The 19349-nt window shown below is 38.4% G+C and overlaps 2 non-coding genes across 2 annotated transcripts; one reads left to right on the top strand and one right to left on the bottom strand.

Moving 5' to 3' along the window:
* Nucleotides 1–819: 819 nt before the first annotated feature.
* Nucleotides 820–926, top strand: LOC121247956. Its single transcript, XR_005937356.1, has one exon. It is a non-coding gene; the product is annotated as a small nucleolar RNA R71 (small nucleolar RNA).
* An 18315-nt stretch (nucleotides 927–19241) lies between these two features.
* On the bottom strand, nucleotides 19242–19349 carry LOC121247961. Its single transcript, XR_005937361.1, has one exon. It is a non-coding gene; the product is annotated as a small nucleolar RNA R71 (small nucleolar RNA).

Below are 19349 nucleotides of genomic sequence, written 5' to 3'. Positions count from 1 at the left end.
GTGGAATGTGTGGGGGATTAGGTACGTCGAAGCGAATGCTTAAGAGTTTTGTTTTGAAGTTTAAGGTATTGATTGTCTCTATTGCGGAACCATTTGCAGGGGAGGAGAAACTCCCAAGTTTGGCAAATTTCTTGGGTGGGGGGCAAGCTTTGGTTGTTATGGCTTGATGATTTTACATTGGATATTGTTGATATGTCGAATCAGTTGCTTACAATTTTAGTTGGAGGAGTGAAGTAGAAGATGTCGATAACTTTGGTCTACGCCAAATGTAGCTATTTGGAAAGAAGGGAGTTATGGCATGCTTTAAATTACACTAACAGTGTTTAGGTGTCGTGGTTGGTGGTGGATGATTTTAATACCATCCGAGATGATGGGGAGAGGGTGGTAGGTAACCTGCGATCTTTAGTGGCAATGGGTGATTTTAATGGATGTCTAGACTCTTATGGCTTATTAGACCTTCCTATTAGAGGTCGCAAAACGTCTTGCTGTAATGGCCAGCAGGAATGATTTCTTGCGCAATGATCACAAATAACATTAGTTTGAATAGCATTAACATTCATTTTACCTATTTGTTTGGATAGATTTGCCAACTGAGCCATAATTGCAGAAATAGAGTCATGCTCAACGACGCTGGCTGCCTTCTTTGGTATTGCTCTATCCACAGCCCACTGATAGTTGTTAGACACTAACTCTTTCAGAAGTTCATATGCGGCTTCAGGGGTCTTACTGATTAATGCTCATCCTGCGACTGCATCAACCATATATGAATTTGTGTATCCCAAACCATTGTAAAACGTCTATACTTGGAGGCAGGCTGGGAGGTCATGATGTGGACACTTGCGTAATACATCCTTGTATCTCTCCCTTCCCTCACATAATGATTCACCCTCAAATTGGGTGAATGTAGTGATATCATTCCTTAACTTTGTTGTCTTGGCTGGAGGGAAATATTTCCCTAAACATTTTTGTGACAACTGCTCCCAGGTGGTGATGATGCCAAGTTGCAAAGAATTCAACCAAGCTTTTGCTTTTTCCCTAAGTGAAAAAGGAAAAAATCTCAATCGAATTGCATCATCTGTCACTCCGTTGTATTTAAAAGTATCACAAATTACTAGAAAATTTGCAATATGGACGTTTGGATCCTCTTGTCAAAGCCCGTCAAACTGGACGGTTTGTTGGATCATTTGAATGATGGCCGGCTTGATCTCGAAGTTATTGGCTTGTATAGCTGGCCGCCTTATACTAGATGTTGCCTCATTGACCGAGGGCATTGAATAGTCTCTTAACGTCTTATGCTCCTGATCGGCCACATTAACTTTAGATGCGACGACCTCTTTCTTTTTCTCTTTATTGATTCAACGTAAGGTTCTACCTATCTCTAGATCGAAAGGTGTATGCTCTAATGATTTAGATTGAGACATACACTTCTGATTCCTGAAAAGAAAAACCAAACCGAGATCTAATTTAAACCAATAAATAAAATAAAATCCAAAGTAGTAAAAATCTAGGTGGTATCAATATCAATAACAAATAACTATTCCCCGGCAATGGTGCCAAAAGCTTGTTTGCTTAAAAATATATCTACAAGTGCACTGAATTGTAACAAGTACTAAATTGTTTTAAAGAAAACGATTATCAAACCCACAAGGAATAGTTATGCTATTGAGTATTGAGTTTGACTAAATTAATTACTATTTGGAAAACTAAAATTTGAAGAATGGTTTATTTAAATTAAACTGAAAAAAAGAATATTAAAATTAAGATTTTAAAAATAATAATAATAGATCTAGAGCATTTGACTTCACCTAACAAATCCTATACAATTTATTCTTGTTATAGAATCCAAATTATCCAAAGTTGATGATAAAAATCCCGTAATTATTCAATATTTTCTCTCGAACAATACCAAAAATATCTCCAACTAATAACTAGCTTTCATAATGGAATTGAAAAGAAAAAAAATAAAACTGGTGTGCTTCGTTGAAGTCGGTTGATGAAGCATGTGGTTCTCGCCTCTGCCCTCCAGTTCCGCCTTCTTAAAAGGATACTTCAAGAATAAATTCTGGAACTCTAAACTCAAACTCAGACTCTAAAACATAAAACTAAGATTAAGAATCAAGACTCTTTATTCATCCCACAAGACTCCCAAATAAATGTCAAAACTCAAATCCGAAAACAAAATAAACGTGGCTACAATCTAGCCTAAAAATCTGGAAAATAGTTTCTGAAGATAGATGTTAACATAAAAGGAAATTATCCCAAGAATATCTGAATTATCTAAAATGGAAGATTCAGTGATATGTGGCTTGAATTGTGAAATTCAAGAGGATTTAGTTTTCAATAGATTGATTGCAGAACTCGGAAGGGTCACACCAGGTAGATGCCGTGTGCATTGAATATAACTGGTGGGAAGATCACAAATGAACGGGCACATAGGTCACAAAGACCACACGGCCCTCTCTTCGCCTACTGAGTGGAAAGACTCCCGACCGGGATTAAAGACTCATCTCGCCTTTTCTAGTTGTTGCCCACGATGTCTTTTAAGTTGGTCGTTTAGACTAGTAGCCCAATCTAACTGCCTAGAGACTTGTTGCCAAATCTTCGTGCCTTTTGGTCGCGAGTCTACTCGCCTACCGAGAGGTAAGTTTTATCGCCTTTGGGTGAGAAAAATCTCTTTGCTGCCCACGAGAGAAAAAATCTCATCGGCTCTCTTCGATCTGTATCCGTAGTCTCTTCTTTTGTACCAAAATGCTCTCATTTTGCACTAAATCTTCTCATTCCTTGAAATCCAAAAAAATAAATAAAAATATGTAGAAATAAAATAAAATCAATAGTATTAAAGGGAAAATGACACTTTTCATGAATAAAATAGTGATAAAAATCACATAAAAATTATACTTATGAAATACCTCCAAACTTAAGTTTTGCTCGCCCTTGAGCAAAGAAGAAAAGAAAAGACAATTAAAACAAGCATTTGTTTGATTCATAAAATTCATTGCCTCAAAAATTGTCTAAAGTATATAATCCAAATGAATCAATCAAGTCCAAAAGTTAATTCAAAACTCAATTTCACCTCATTATCCAGCCCCACATTCATGCATACCCATCATTCATTCTCACTTCATTATTAGCTCCCCGGATAGTTTTATGCAAACAAATAAATAAATAATAGATCTCTAAAAACTCTATAGGCTTGCTTTTCAAATCACTCTCCACTAATGTAGAACATAAACTATTATCAGGGATCAATATGTCTTTATTAACCTTGTAATGTAAGGCTAGGGTGAGGGCTACAAAGAAAATGTAGGATTCAAACAAAGAAAGAGAACTTAAGTTTGAACATCAACAAAATAAATAGAGCATTCTCACTTCTAACCTAAACATCTCTTCTCAATCATGTAAATCTCTCAACATACCTCTATTTACTGTACTTTCAAGTATCTCTCTCTCTACCCCTCTATTCTGCAGATCGGATTTTTTTCTTCATTTTTTTTTTGAAATATTCCATACCTTTTCAACTGCCTTTGTGGATGACTCTTGTCAGCCACACAGTAGATGAGTTGACTTTTCACACCCCCAAACTTATGATTTTGATAATAATGCTATAATTACTTGTAGACCTTCTACCTCTCTTGCCTTTCATGCTCTTATGAGTTTGTGATTTTGTGTAAACTTAGTTCTCTTGAAAGGTAAGGATATCAATGTTTAAGCTCAAATAAGGTAGGGAATATGAGGTCTACAAGAAAGAAAAATATAAGGCTAAAATATATTTCAATAAAGCTCAAAGGTGCGACTAGAGATAAAGAGAATAAACAGGTAAGCTTGAAAAGCTCAATCGGTCCAAAGAATGCCTTAATCATTTCCCCAGTAATATTATGTCTAAGATTTCACCTCGAGTGTAATCAAACAAGTTCTAGAATAAGTTGAGACCATACAAATTCACAAAATTTGCGTAAAATTTCTCGAGGTACTCAAAACAATTAATGATCATAAGAGACATTTATTAAACATAGGAAATATCAAATTAAGTAAGATCAAGTAAATAATTAACAACTAGACTTAAGCAATGAGAATTTTTCCTAAAAATTATAATCAATTTCAATCATATTCTTATCATAGGTTTTTTTTTAGTCATCAAACCATACTATTTTTATCATCATTATTATTATTTTATTATTTTTTTAAATAAATGAAATAATATAATTTCCCCCTAAACTTAAATATCACATTGTCTTCAATGGGAAAAAGGAAGAAAAACTAAAGCAAAGAATGAGAGAAGGTAAGAGATGCTCCTCTGATCATTTCCAGTTTTGCTAATTGAGTATTTTCATTGAAGGTGTAGCCAAGCACTCCTTGGAGATCTCTTCGCCTCTTTGTTCCTACAAGATGAAAGAAAAGGGATAATATGAAGCAAACATAAAACTTAATAATAATAAAAAAAACATGGGTTGCCTCCAAAAAGTGCTTTATTTAAAGTCTATAGCTAGACATTGTCCTCTCATCATTTATTACTAGCGAGATCGACGGAACACTTTTCCGAGTTAAAGGCTCCATCGATATAGGGTTTTAATCTCTTTCCATTTACTTTAAATGTACCTTTTGTCTTGTGATGGACTTCAACCACCCCATAGGGAAAGACACAGGTCATCACAAATGGTCTTAACCACTGAGAGTGCAACTTTCCTAGGAAGAGTCGAAGTCTTGAGTTAAATAATAGAAATTTCTTCCCAACTTTGAATTCCCTACTTAGAATATGCTTATCGTGCCATCTTTTTGTTTTATCTTTGTAAATCTGAGCATTGTCATAAGCATCATTGCGAAACTCATCCATCTCGTTGATCTGTAGTATTCTCTTTTCGCCAGCCGCTTGTAAATCGAAGTTCAGTGTTCTCGTCGCCCAATAGGCTTTGTGTTCTAGCTCCATAGGTAGATGGCAGGCTTTCCATAAACGAGACGATAAGGTGACATCCTGATCGATGTTTTTAATGTTGTTCGATAGGCCCATAGGGCATCCTTTAACCTTCTCGCTCAGTTCGTTCGAGAGACACTCATGGTTTTCTTTAGTATACGGTTCAGCTCCCGATTAAACACCTTGACCTGGCCGCTCGTTTGAGGATGGTATGGTGTTGCCACGTGATGGGTAACGCCATATTTAGCTAGTAGTTCTTCAAATTGGCGATTGCAAAAATACTTCCCGCGATCATTGATTATGGCCCTCGGCGTGCCAAATCGGGAAAAAATGTTCTTCCGCAGGAAATTCACTACGACCCTCGCATCATTGGTTGACAAGGCGACTGCTTCCACCCATTTGGAGACAAAATCTACAGCAACCAAAATAAATTTGTTAGAATATGAGGATGCAAAAGGACCCATGAAATCTATACCCCAAATATCAAATAATTCAATCACTAAAATATTGTTTAAAGGCATCTCATGTTTCCTAGAAATGCTGCCAACCCTTTGACAATGATCACATAAATTAACAAAATTAAAGGAGTTTTTGAAAATAGTCAGCCAATAAAAGCCGCATTGTAAAACTTTTGCTGCTGTTTTTGCTCCATCAAAGTGGCCACCTGCTTCCAATGAGTGGCAATGTCTGAGTATGCTCTCTATCTCTTCCTCGGGCACACATCTCCTGATTATCTGGTCCGTGCAATGCCGACATAGAAAATGTTCCTCCCAAAAATAATATTTCAAGTTAAAGAAGAACTTCTTCTTTTGTTGATAGGTCATCTCAGCTGGTAGAATTCTGGACACCAAATAATTTACCATGTCGGCATACCATGGAACAACTTGTATAGCCATTAATTGCTCATCCGGGAAGGTCTCATTAATTGGAAAATTCTCCTCGCCAGCCCCTTCTGTAAGTTCAAGGTGAGATAAGTGGTCGGCCACTACATTCTCGATACCTTTTTTATCTCTTATTTCTAAATCGAACTCTTGTAGTAGCAAAATCCATCTTAACAGTCTTGGTTTGACATCCTTTTTCGACAGCAAGTATTTAAGAGCGGAGTGATTGGTGTAGACAACCACTTTCAAACCTATCAAATAAGAACAAAATTTGTCAAAGGCAAACACAACTACTAACAATTCTCTTTTAGTAGTTGCATAATTAAGTTGAGTTCCTGTTAAAGTCCGACTTGCATAATAAATAACATGAAAAATTTATCTTTTCTCTGAAAACAACACCTATAGCATAATCGCTAGCATCACACATTAATTCAATGCTAGGTTATATCAAAGTTCTAGAAAATAGAATTAGTTCATAATAGAATTGAAAAGAAAAAGAATAAAATTGGTGTTCTTTTTTGAAGTCGGTTGATAAAGCATGCGATTCTCACCTCTGCCCTCCAGTTCCACCGTCTCAAAAGAACACTTCAATAATAAAGTCCGGAACTCTAAACTCAGACTCAAACTCTAAAACATAAAACTAAGATTAAGAACCAAGACTATCTATTCATCCCACAAGACGAGATTAAATAAATGTCAAAACTCAAATCCAGAAACAAAATAAATGCGGCTACAATCTAGCCTAAAAATCTGGAAAATGGTTTCTAAAGATAGATGTTAACATAAAAGGAAATTATCCCAAGATATCAAAATTATCTAAAATGGAAGATTCAGTGATATGCGGCTTGAATTGCCGAATTTATGAGGATTTTGTCGTCAATAGATTGATTGTTGAATTCAGAAGGGTCCCACCGGATAGATGTTGTGTGCTGAATATAACTGGTGGGCAAGTCACAAATGAACAGGCGTGGAAGTCACAAAGACCACACAACCCTCTCCTCGCCTATCGAGTGGAAAGACTCCCAACCGGGACGAAAGACTCGACTCACCTTTTCTAGTTATTGCCCCACAATGTAGTTTAGGTTGGTCTTTTAAGTTCGTCGTTTAGACTATTAGCCCAATCTAACCACCTAGAGTCTTGTTGCCAAATCTTTGTACCTTTTAGTTGCGCCTTCTGGTCGCGAGTCTCCTCACTTACCGAGAGGTAAGAGAAATCTCTTTGCTACCCACGGAAAAAGGCTTCTTGCCCAAATCTCATCGGCTCTCTTCAAATCTCGCTGTCTCTCATCGGTCTGGATTCGTAGTCTCTATTTTTGTACCAAAATGCTCTTCTTTTGCACTAAATCTTCTTATTTCTTCAAATCTAAGAAAATAAATAAAAATATGTAGAAATAAAATAAAATGAATAGTATTGAAGGGAAAATGACACTTTTCATAAATAAAAAAGCGATAAAAATCATATAAAAATAACACTTATTATATATCGCAGTGGAAAGTCAACTTAAGTCAATTTAAAAGAAATATTAGTCATGGTACCGTAACATAAGATTCCAATAATTTTGCATAATTCCAAAATAGTCATCATAGTTGATATGAGTTTCTAAAGAACTTCCAAAACGCGGGGCCGAACATTCGAAAATTGAAACAGACAATCTTTCCCCAAAAGTGGTCCCATAATATTGTCTTGATCTTCAGTGAGACTCGGGCCTTACTCACTTTTCTAAAGCCCGGTCCTTGTCCCTATTGTGGGACCTTCTAAACTTTTCTATGTCTTCAATTATCTCAGTGATTGCTCTATCAATCGACTCGAGATGGTCCAAAATGGAAGGCTCGGACGAGCCTGTAACCATCTTAGATGCGATCCTCTCCGGAGAAAGTATTGCCCTCTTGCGCTTCATCATTTGCATTGACTAAACCTGTCACAGCTTTTATCATTCTGAGTTAGGAATGATAATGGATAAATACAACAGTGAGATGTGGAGAAATCTCAGTAAGTAAATAAATAACGTGTAACAAATATCATAAGCATATGAAGCAAACTTAACAATGAATGCATAGACATGGACTTGTACATATGCTCTTGACCTTTCAAAGACTTTGTATAAAAACATGACATTTCATAACCTTGACTTTCGAAAATATGCTTTCTTCATTTCATACTTATGAGCTTGTAGCATTTCTTGACTTATAACATATCATAACATAACATAATATTGGTTTCCTCATGGCTCCCATATGCACTGTGTGTTTCCTGCTAGTTACCGTATCAACCATTGGCCACTTTGACTAAGGTGACTATGTCTTGACTTTCATTGTGATACCCCATATGATATGGATATGGGTAGGTAGTGTATGAGATTCCATATTGCTTGGGACTCTATTGTGATACCCTATATGACATGGATAAGGGTAGGTGGTATATGAGATCCCATATTGCTTGGGAATGCGAAGTTCTTGCTCTTTATAAGGTTCCAATGGGGCTTCAATTGCATCATTGACTAGTCCTTTTGGAGTATAGGCCATGTGGTTTGGGCCTTCCATTGGGGTGTTACATTCATATATGGCAGCTCTCATTTTGCCTTCACCGTAGGTGCACCCACTAGCTTTTGGTGCTATCCCGCTCCAGTATCCTTTTTTTTTTAGGTACCATTCGAGATCCGCTGACAGTACTTCATCGATCCAGGGGTATCCCTCCATTTTAAACACTCCTAAGAGGACATAAGAGTTCCACTAGGATATTTTCCCGATCTCAGCATTTGGGGTTGTGATAAAAACTTTACTTTTTAAAAAGACTCTTTTTCCTTTCAAAAAAGGTTTTCATAATGCCAATGCATGTGACATGACAATGGACCTTAGAATTTTCATGAGACGCATGAAATACCAAAATGCTTCATCATAACCATTTGATGCCGAAATGCTTTATCATAATAACCATCAGACATTCATTCATGAAATACATATCATGTTACGGCTTGAAAATATTAGAACATGCGAACATGTTCCTTTATACTTACTCGAAGGCATGCATATCAATCAGAAGCATACATTCCAATCATCATCATGTAAGGGCTGAAACACATAAAACCCTAACCTAACCAACCATCATTTGTATCACATCAAACTTAAGATACCAATGATCATGCTTCATCCATTGGGTTAGCCGAAACCTCTTATCTTAGTAAACATGCATTTCAATCGATTTTCATGAACTTAGAATCTTCTAATGCATTAAACAAAAACCTTTAATAAATAATTTCTCATGGGTGGCCAAAACCCTTCCTTGTGATCATGGACAATATTTGCTTGAGTATAGTCCCATACTAAAACGTTTGAGTGACAACCATTCATGTATAAACAAACATTGTAAAAACCAAATCCTAGCATGGCATTCTTACTCCCTTTTTGATATCATACACGTCTTCCTTAAACCTTTTCAATCATGCTTTAAAATAACCATAACAAAAGAAGTTCATAACACATGGAAAAACATCAAGTCCCAAACCATCATACAAAAACCGAATCAACCAACAAGTTCACAAGCCATATGCATAAAATATCCAAGTACAAGTTAGAGGTGTACTTACAAAAATCCTAAATGTATTTTTATAATAAGCAAGCTAAAATACTAGTTAGGATCTTTGCTCAAGAAAAACCCTAACTATATGTTCATGTGTAGTGCTTCTTACACCTTTTTCTTTCCAAGAAAACCCCCAAGTTTTTGGACCCTTCCCTCTTGAATCTGAAACTTGCCCTCTAGTAGAAACCCTATCTATAACTCACTAGTGACGTGACCCTCTTTCCTCAAGACACCATGTTTTTAGAGCTTTAAGACAAGTAGGGTTATATTATCTTTCTTGAAGACAAAATCCTAATCTAACCATGTGAGTGTAGACGTGGTTCATGTGGAGTAACCTTTCAAAATACAAGCTAAATCCATCTAGCTCAAGTGTGCATGTGTGAGAGTATAACTTTCAAATGAACTTGGCTTAAACCGAAACTTCCTCTCCTTTCAATCCATGTGTGTGTGTGTATAGTAAGGGAAACGTTGCTTCATACCTTCTAGTCTCCCTTCTTGAAAATATCTCCTAGCTTTGCTTAACTTCCAAGTGATGTTTGAATGTGAAAAATGTATGGTGGAGAGTGTTTAGATGGTGAGAAAAATGATGGAAACTTGGGGAGGAATTGTGTAGCGATCGAAAATCAAAAGAGAAACATAAAATGGCCAAAGGTCCTAGGGTTTTTGGTTTGTCCCCTTTTATAGACATTTGAAGAAGCCTCTTGCATGAAACAAGCTCATGCATGGATGACATATGGCGCCTCCCTCTTCCACAACCGAATTCACCTTCCTCATTTGCCCATCATTTCATGTCTTGGTTCAATGTATCTAGTGGCTAAAATGTCCTTCCTCCACTCAAATCCTCTTCAATTTCTTACATGTGTTCTGAGTGCCAAGTAGCATGTGAAGAGTGTGTGTGTAAGAGCATGGGCTGCCGAACCCCTTTTTCTTCCCTAGGAGATCTTATTTTCACCATATTTTTGGACAAGCATGTGATTGGTCCTCTTTTGGCACAAAGATCTTGCCCTAGCTGACCACCTCAAGGGTTTCTTACACAAGCTTCTCTTCTAGAAGCCCTTAGGCATGTAGCCTTCTTCCCTCCTTGTTCTCGCTCCTTTCCAAGGTAACTTTTTACTTACCTTCATGCATGGAAGACACATGGCAAAAAAAAAAAAATCCTTTATCCTCTCCTTGTTGCTGTCCAAGGCCTCTTGGCCTTCCCTAGTTCCCTTTTCCCATAATCCTAATCATTTCCTTCTAAGTTCCTTTCCCCATGGTGACATATGTCAAAGGCTTCATTCCACAATCAAAGATCTTCATGCATGCGTGACACATGGCAAAAAGTGCTAGCTTTTCCTATGATAGGCGTGTAAGCCAAAATTCCTAGCTCCTTCTAAGCTCCCTTCCCTTATTTCCATCTAGATTCATCAAGTCCTATTCTTAACCTTATTGGATGTCAGGCACTATGCATACACCTCAAGTTGGGTGTGAGCCCTAATTGCATTGGGCTTCAAAACCCTAATTTCCTACAAGGCCGAAACTCTCATGGGCTCTTTAAAAAAAAATTACACAAAAGCGTAGAAAGTCTTGGTCGTCACATCTTGGAGGTTGTGGCAATGGCATTGTTCAGCAAGGATGGAAGGGAAATACCAATTTGTAACACCCCGCTCCTTCCTTCTGACGTACGTTCTTTCTTTCTGACGTAAGTACATTCTAAGGATGGGGTTATGCAACAGTCTGCCCCTTCTCTCTAATGACTGCGAGCCTTGTTATGCATGCCGAACCCCGATGGCGTGTTTTTAAAAATACCATGTGATTTCTAAAGCTAGCTTTGTGTTATGAAGTTATGTGTATTTTAAATGGAATATTCCCATCGTTATTTAACTAAGTAATATTTTAAATAACTCAATTATAATATCTTTGAAGAGCTCCAAAAATATTATAATTGTGGGGAATCATTTTATATAAATGATTCCAGTTATTTAAAATATTACGTGATTTAAATAATGATGAAATCTTTAAACGAATTTAATGGTTTTATTCTCTTAAATATGTTAAGTAAGATTTCATTATTTTATTAATGATGAAGGAATATTATTTTAAATAATATTCTACCTTAATTCCTCTCAATGTTTTAATTAAGTTAACGTTTACGTATTTTCAAATCAGTATTTAAGGGTCACCGTTAGATCGTTTTGTAGATCCCCAGATGTTGGGTTTTAGGATAAAACCCCAGCTCCTCTCTCTTTCTCCCTCACTTTTCCTTCCCCTCTCTCTCTCTTCCCTCTCTCCTTCGGCTTGCACTGCACAACACCCTCTCTCACCCAATTCCTCCACTGCCTAGCCCGGTGCCGCCGTGCGCCGGTGAGCCTCACCGCCCCTTCCACCGGCACCACCTCACTCCGACGAGTTCCCCCACACCGGTCTCCCTCTCTCACGCTCTCTCTTCCTCTCTCTCGGCAGTGCACAGCCCAAACGGGCTTGATGCTGCTGCGCCGCCGTGCGCCGTCCTCCAGCACCACCACCACCACAGTAGCCTCCCCTCCAACCCGCCATTCTCCTCCAACAAGCTCGGCCTCCATCTCCCTACGGTCTGCTCCCTCGAAGTCCACCTCTCTCTTGCACGGGTTCTCCACACCCACGGCGGAGCTCCACTTCCTCCAGCCACCGCACCACCACCGGGACCTCCTTTGGCCACCGACCACCTCTCCTAGCCATCCCCAAGTCCAGCCGAGCCACCATGCATGCTCACCTTCCCTCACTCTCTCACGGACGCCCATTCCCCTTAGGCCACCTCCACCACCATACGCCGCCACCCACGGCATGTGACCACCCTCTTCGGCATCCTCAGGCCACCACCGACCCATCCCAACCACCCATGGCCTCAATCTGCCACCTATGCTCTCTCACTCTCCCTCACTCTCTCACGGCATCTCCCCCTTTCGCACACGGCCAGTTTCCCCTCCACCATAGTGGACCGCCATGCCACCACCACCGAGCCTCCACAGCTCCACCAGCAGCCTCCCTTGACCTCCCTTAGCCGAACCCTAGGTCCAAACTACCACTTTATGCAGTGGGTAGCCACTACACGTGATGGACAGCCACTATAGACGGCCAGATCTGCCGTGTTACGCTCCTTGCCGCCATCACAAGGCCACCACGAGTCCTTCCAAGACCACACTTAGCTATCCAAACGCCCAAACAACCATTGTACGTGGGTTAGCCGCCACGTACGACCCTTCCGGCGTCATCGGTTGTGACGACCAGCGAGCAACGCATGGGTTATCCTATCGATGGTATAACCTTCTATCCCTCGTTATTTACATTAAATGTTAGTTAGTTGATTAGGCTGTGGACTGTATTGTTAGTATTGTGGAGTTCACTGTGTTGTATGGAGATGTGATGTGTTGTGTATGTGAAGTGTTGGGCGTATTTGTGTACTGTGTTGTGAAGTGTGGTTGTGGAGTATGTGTTGTATTGGTGACGTGGCATGTGTAATGGGAAGAGTACACGTAGAATGTACTCCACGTAGTAGAGTGATGCACCATATGGCGGGTATGCCATAATGGTGATGTGTGGCATAGTGTGTATGAAGGGAGTACACGTGGAGTGTACTCCATGTGATGGAGTGATGCACCATATGGCGTGTACGCCATAGTGGTGATGTAGCATAGCGTGTGAGAAGGGAGTATACGTGGAGTGTACTCCAAGAGGTGCAGCGACACACCATGCGGCGTGTCGCAGAGATAAGGATGGTTGTGTGGTCAATGGGCGTAGAGCATGGTGACTAGTGTCAAGAACTGTGGAACAGTGTTCCGAAGTAGTTATGGTGTAGCCTGTAGTCTAAGGTGACAGGTGTCACTGTAATTGACTTATGGCTAGGAGTATGGGTGAAGTAATAGAACAAGCGTAAGAGTGCGCAATGGAAGCATGACTGGGGAATGTCACGAAGTGACATGCTTACTAGCAATCATGCTTATGAGAGGTGAGGAGTTAGCATAGGAATGGCGCAGCAGGATCGTGACGAGATGTCATCCTGTGATAGGAGTACGTGAGGAACCGTACTCGTGATGAGTTAGGAGTTGGCGTAAGAATGGCATAGTGGGATGTCAGGTGATGTGACAAGGTCACGGTGTAGCTTGGGAGTAGTCTCGAGCTGTATGACATGACGTAAGGCATGGTTGTGAATGGAGTCTTGTCGTGTTAAGTGTTGGGATGAACTGTCAAAAGGGATGGATAGCGTGAAGAGTCATGCTAGCCGGGTTAAGAGAAGGTCGGTATCGGAGTATGACCCTTGTCCCTACGAGCAGGTGATCAACATGTTATATGTTTGTCTCAGGTGATAAAGGGGTAAGGTACATGTGTAATCTGGTTAGACACATGTGCTGGATGGATTCACCATATGTAATGGGTAATCTGTCCTGAGTACAGTTACACGGTGCTTAAGCCTCAGAGTTGGCTTAGAGCCATGTGGCTTGTATGGATGGGAATGAGGATTTAGTATAGGCTTAGATGCATAGAGGTAGTGATGGGTGTACTGTTAGGATTGGGATGCATGATTCTGTCAATTGGAATCATGCGTCGGAATGTGGTTAACAGGAAAGGTAAGACGAACGTCTTAGTGTCTTGATCCTAAGGTGAATCACCTTAGAGGATGAGCACTCGAAGTAGAACGTCGAGTTTGGAAGAGGTAGTGACTTTAAGTGGTCCCCGGAGGTTTTAGCATAGTAAAGGACACGTAAGAGCACGAGATAGGAGGAAAGTGTTCCAAGTGAGGTGTAGCTTATGTGTTTTAAGTTTAAGTTACTTATATACTAGATAGAGAATGACGCTAAGGTTATGTGTATGCATGTAGGTTGCCATCTGACATGCACATGAATGGACTGCATGATATGAAAGTAGCATGGAGTCCAAGTAAGTATTACGTTCATACTCTTCTAGAGTTTTCTAAAATATAAGAAACGAAAACGAAACGCTTTTTCTTTACTTACGAAACAAAAGATTTTCTTTACTTACGAAACGAAAGACACGAAAGATGTTTTTCGAAAAGCATGCTAAGTGTTCAAAGGTATAAGTATGTACAGCCCCTCCTTGGCAGCCCCTTTTCACACACCCAAAATATTAATTGTACGCATGTGAATGGATGACTATACGCTATATCTATTGTATGTATTTTCGAAGAAAATCAATGAACTGATGTTTTACGGAAACCATGAAAAGATTATGTTTAAGCCCATGCTTTCAAATGACGTTTTTCCATAAACGAACTATTAAATGAAAAGGACTGGACTGAAAGGACTGAACTGTAAGAAAGGACTGAAATGAAATGAACGTTTATTGTATGAAGATACGTAACGGCCACATGAATGAATGGAAAGGGTACCAATGAATGGGCAGATTGCAATGCCGGGTAAGTAGTACTAGTAGTGCACCCAGTGCTGCCCCCTGACTGAAAATGGATTCCCAACCCATGGCCACGGGCAGAGTCTGGGTCCAATGGAAGACCGTTAACCCCAACACACGGGGCATAACAGAGTATACCGGCCAATGAAAGTGATAAAAAATATGAATGCATGAATGCACGAACTCTTTAAGAAATGAAGGTACTGACGGGAGACACGTTTTACGAAAAGAAAGCCCCTTTTTAGAAAGAAAAACCATGTTCAGTGATGTTTTCAAACAAACACACGTATGCATATATGCATGTACGTATAATATGTATGAATGATGAATGCATGAATGAAAACCTATGTTGTTATATTTTAACTGTATGAAGTAATGCTTATGAGTCATCGACTCATTTTAGTTTTTATGTATGCCCCTTCCCCCCACAAGAACTGAATGAGAAGTATGCGTCAGGCGGACATGGCCCATGGGGAAGAGCACAGAAGTCTAGGCATGAGCGTTTAAATGTATGAGAGGCCTTTTTATTGTTAAAATTGATGATTTCCGTTGTAAACCTCTTTTATCTCAAATCACATTTTATTTTATAACGTAGAGTCTTGCACCTTGGGTATAGACGCAAAAAGTTTTAAATCGAACGGTAATTCCCGTCGTCTTTTCTAAAATTATTTTGTAAAAAGTACCACCACAAGGACGGGCGTTACACAGTCAGTGGATAGTGTATGGCTTTCGATAAGAACTTGGTTGTGGCAGATTTCTGGAAAAATTATTAAAGTGAGTGTCATTTCTCACTTGGACAGTGCCATTCTTGCTGCTTTAGATGTGTTGGTGCATGATATACCAATTCGGCCTCCTCTACAAGTTTCATGGAAGATACTAAGGGATGGTTGGTTCAAGTTAAATATGGATGACACTTGCAGGAACAACCTAGGTAGTGGGGGGGGGGGGGGGGGGAAGGGTAGTGTGGAATGATAGAGGAAAAATGGTGGCAACTTTTTTGGCTAAGTTTGGTTATGGTACCAATAATGAAGCCGAACTATGTGCCTTAATGCATGGTTTATTGCTTTGTAGGGATCTTGGATTAAAGGATAGAAATTGAGTGTGACTTGATGTGGGTGGTACAGGGGCTGAGAGATTCTTCTTGTACAGCTTGCTATTTATGGGATTTAAGGGAAGAGCTCATCAAGGCTATTCATGGTTTTGATCACACGATTGCTCATCAGTTTAGGGAAGGGAATAAAGTGGCGGATTTTCTGGTAAAGTAGGGGGAGGAGGGGAAGAATTGTACATATATGGGTATCGATGATTTGCTCCACCGTGTGAGAGGTTTGCTTAGATTGGATTATCGTAGTTTGCTTAACTTTAGGCATTAATTTTTTTGGTTTGGGTTTTCTTTGGTTGGATGTTATGGTTTATTAGCAATATTGTTTGTGAGGCTTTGTTAGTAGTATTGTTTGTTTAGGTTTTCCTCGGCCAAAAGTGAGGGTTTGATTCAATAAAGTTTGGAGGTGCTGTCCTCATTTCATAAAATTAAAAAATCATGTAATAGAGTTGCAAAATAATCATGCAAAAGTTCCTTTTCTAAACCATATTAACCATTTATAACCATTTAACCCAATAACAATGTGGGTGGATACCTCACAGCTCCCCTATGCACCGTGGGCTTCCTGCTAGTTACTGCATCACATAACTGGTTCTCTTAACCGGTGTGAGTACATTGAGTTCATATAATACAACTATTTGCAATTCCTATTCACTGCATTTTCAATGTGTTTCACCCACTAGCGTTAGGTGTTACTTCGCTCCAGAATCTTTTAAAAAGAACCCATTCGAAGTACGTTGATTGTACTTCATCAACCTAGGGGTTACGACTCCAATTTAAGTACTCTATAGTGGACATAAGAGTTCTACTAGGATATTCCCCCATCCTAGCATTTGGGGTCATGACAAAAACCGTTTTCTTATTCTATCTTTTCTAAAATGCATAATCCGAAATGCATGTGACTTGTACTTGGGTCAAAAACTTGTTTTCCTTTAATGCATGACCCGAACATATATAGCATGAAACCATGTGACTCTTATGCGATGAAATCATCTACTCGTGCCATATATCAAAAGTGCATCACGATTACGGCTTGAAAGAATTAGAACATGCAATATACTTGGGTGTATCATACGAAAATTCAACACAACATACATCATTTCTAAAGCATCAAACATGTCATTTGAGTCAACATATAAGTATACGATACAATTATAGCATGTGACAAGTAGCAATTCCATAATCCAATTTGAACAACAAATGCAAAGTTTACATAATACATAAGTACACTATTCAAGAGTAAGTTAGATTTTAACTTACAAATATCCAATGTAAAGACAATGCCAACGATCGAGAAAACTAAAAGTGTATTATTTAAATCATTAGACTTAGTATAATCAATTATACTTCAATCCGAGTGTTTGTGTGTGATGAGTGTACGAAAGTGCACTCTAAATACCCAATTATTGGACTAAAATGCTAAAATGTGACTAGAAATAATATGAATTAATATGTATTCTTGAATTGAGTTTTTATTTACTTTGAAATACTCCTGAGCAGATTTTTATGTTTAATTTCAGAGTTTATAAAAGAGCAAGTCCAAACCCAGTCAAATTTAAAGGACTTTCAAGTGGGAATGGCATTGGAACAACCTAAAAAATTTCAACGAGTGTAGGAATCTTCAAATAAGGATAATGATGGGGTTTGAGAGTAATTCGGATCAAGAGAAAATGTCAGTATGAAATTTGCTAGAAGGCAGCCTATACATACTTTAGTATTTTGATCAGATCTTTCCATTCAAATATCAGATTAGTGTGATTCTTGATGCGTTGGAAATCTATCTTAAAGGGATACAAAGTTGTCTCTAATAAGGATTTTCAAATTCAAACTCCTGAAGTGCGTATGTGGCTGCAAGATGAGTCCTAAAATTTAGGCGATTTTGTATGCGGGAATATGAAAGATATTAGGGTTTCTTTCCTACCCTATATAAGTATTTCATTAGCACGAAATTGGGGATTGAAAAAGGGGAGAGAGGAAATAAATTGCCATGGCTGCCGTTTACTTTATTTTTCTCTTGAGAGTTTTGTTGTCCATTATAATTATGGGTAACTAAATTCTCAAGTAGGGTTAAGGATGAACTTGCACATTAGATGGTATTTTTAATTTATGTATTTGGTTTTCAATTATTAAAATTCTTTTGTTTTATCATTCTCAATTCATTGTTGATGTTTTCTTCTCTGAATAATCATAGAATTTATTATGTTTATGGATTCAGTCATGCTTTTTGTATTGAATTGATTAGTTCTTTGATTATGTTTGGATCAATTATTTATCTATATTGATTTAATTCTTTGCTGCAATATAACTTCCAGAGTATATTGTCGTCGTTGGATTTTCTCAATGGTGATAATAATTTACGTATTTTAAAAGTGGCAAATGATTTTTCAAAGGGTTACATTTGGTTTAATCTTGGTTTATAAATCTATACCTTCCGAATTGAAATTTTGGGAATTGAGTTTCCAATTGAGTTATTCAATGATTTAAGAATAATTGAAATACCAGATTTGTGCAAGGGACTTCCGACACTTTACTGTTTTGCAAATTTGAGTACTTTTTTCGTTAGCCACTTTGCTTCACTTTAATTTGCATTTAAAATTAATCTTTGTTCTTTATTAATCATTTAATATTTTTCTTTAGTTTCTTTGTTCCTTCTACTATTCTTTCAATTTTTCTCTCTGTGAAATCGACACCCCAAAGTTGTGCTACAACTACAGCGTTATTCTTTGAGCGTAATCAAATTTTGGCGCCGTTGCCGTGAGATGGTAAAAGAATTGTTAGATTGTTTTTCTTTTTATCAGTTCGAAAAGGCGGTAACTTTGTTCATTCTTTTAGTTTGCTGCATTATTTTTTTTCTTCTTTTTTTTTATAGTATTTTTATTTTTTTAATATTTTGTTACCTTGCATGTATAGATATAGAGACACATTGGGTAGATTTGCTTGTGGATCTGTGGTAGAGTCAGAATCAAATTTTTTAAATTATTTATTTGACAATCCATCTAGTCCCGAAAAAATGAGTGAACACGAAAATCAACCCATTAAAACTCTTCATGATTACCTCCACCCTACACGCACAACCACACCATCATGCATCATGTTTCTAGCTAATACTCACTAACTAGATTTTGAAACAGGGATGATACAGTTACTCCCTACTTTTCATGGCTTGGAAAATGAAAATCCATATGTGCACATTAAGGAGTTTGAGGAAGTAGTTGCGACTTTTCATGGTCAAAATGCAGCTGATGACGTTGTAAGACTTAAGTTCTTTCCTTTCTCCTTGAAGGATAGAGCTAAGAGTTGGCTATACTCGTTGAGACCACGATCTATTTGGTCATGGAATGAGATGACTCATGTCTTCTTTAATAAATACTTTCTCCAACATAAGATCAATGCTTTAAAAAGGCAAATCTCCACCTTTGCACAAAAGGATAGTGAGACTATGTATCAGTCTTGGGAGAGATTTAAGGAGTTATTGAGTATGTGTCCTCACCATAGGTA

The sequence above is a fragment of the Juglans microcarpa x Juglans regia genome, chromosome 1S (assembly GCF_004785595.1).
Source record: "Juglans microcarpa x Juglans regia isolate MS1-56 chromosome 1S, Jm3101_v1.0, whole genome shotgun sequence".
Taxonomy (NCBI): Eukaryota; Viridiplantae; Streptophyta; class Magnoliopsida; order Fagales; family Juglandaceae; genus Juglans; species Juglans microcarpa x Juglans regia.
Note: the sequence above shows the minus strand (reverse complement) of the source record. Positions and strands in the feature narration are given on the sequence as shown.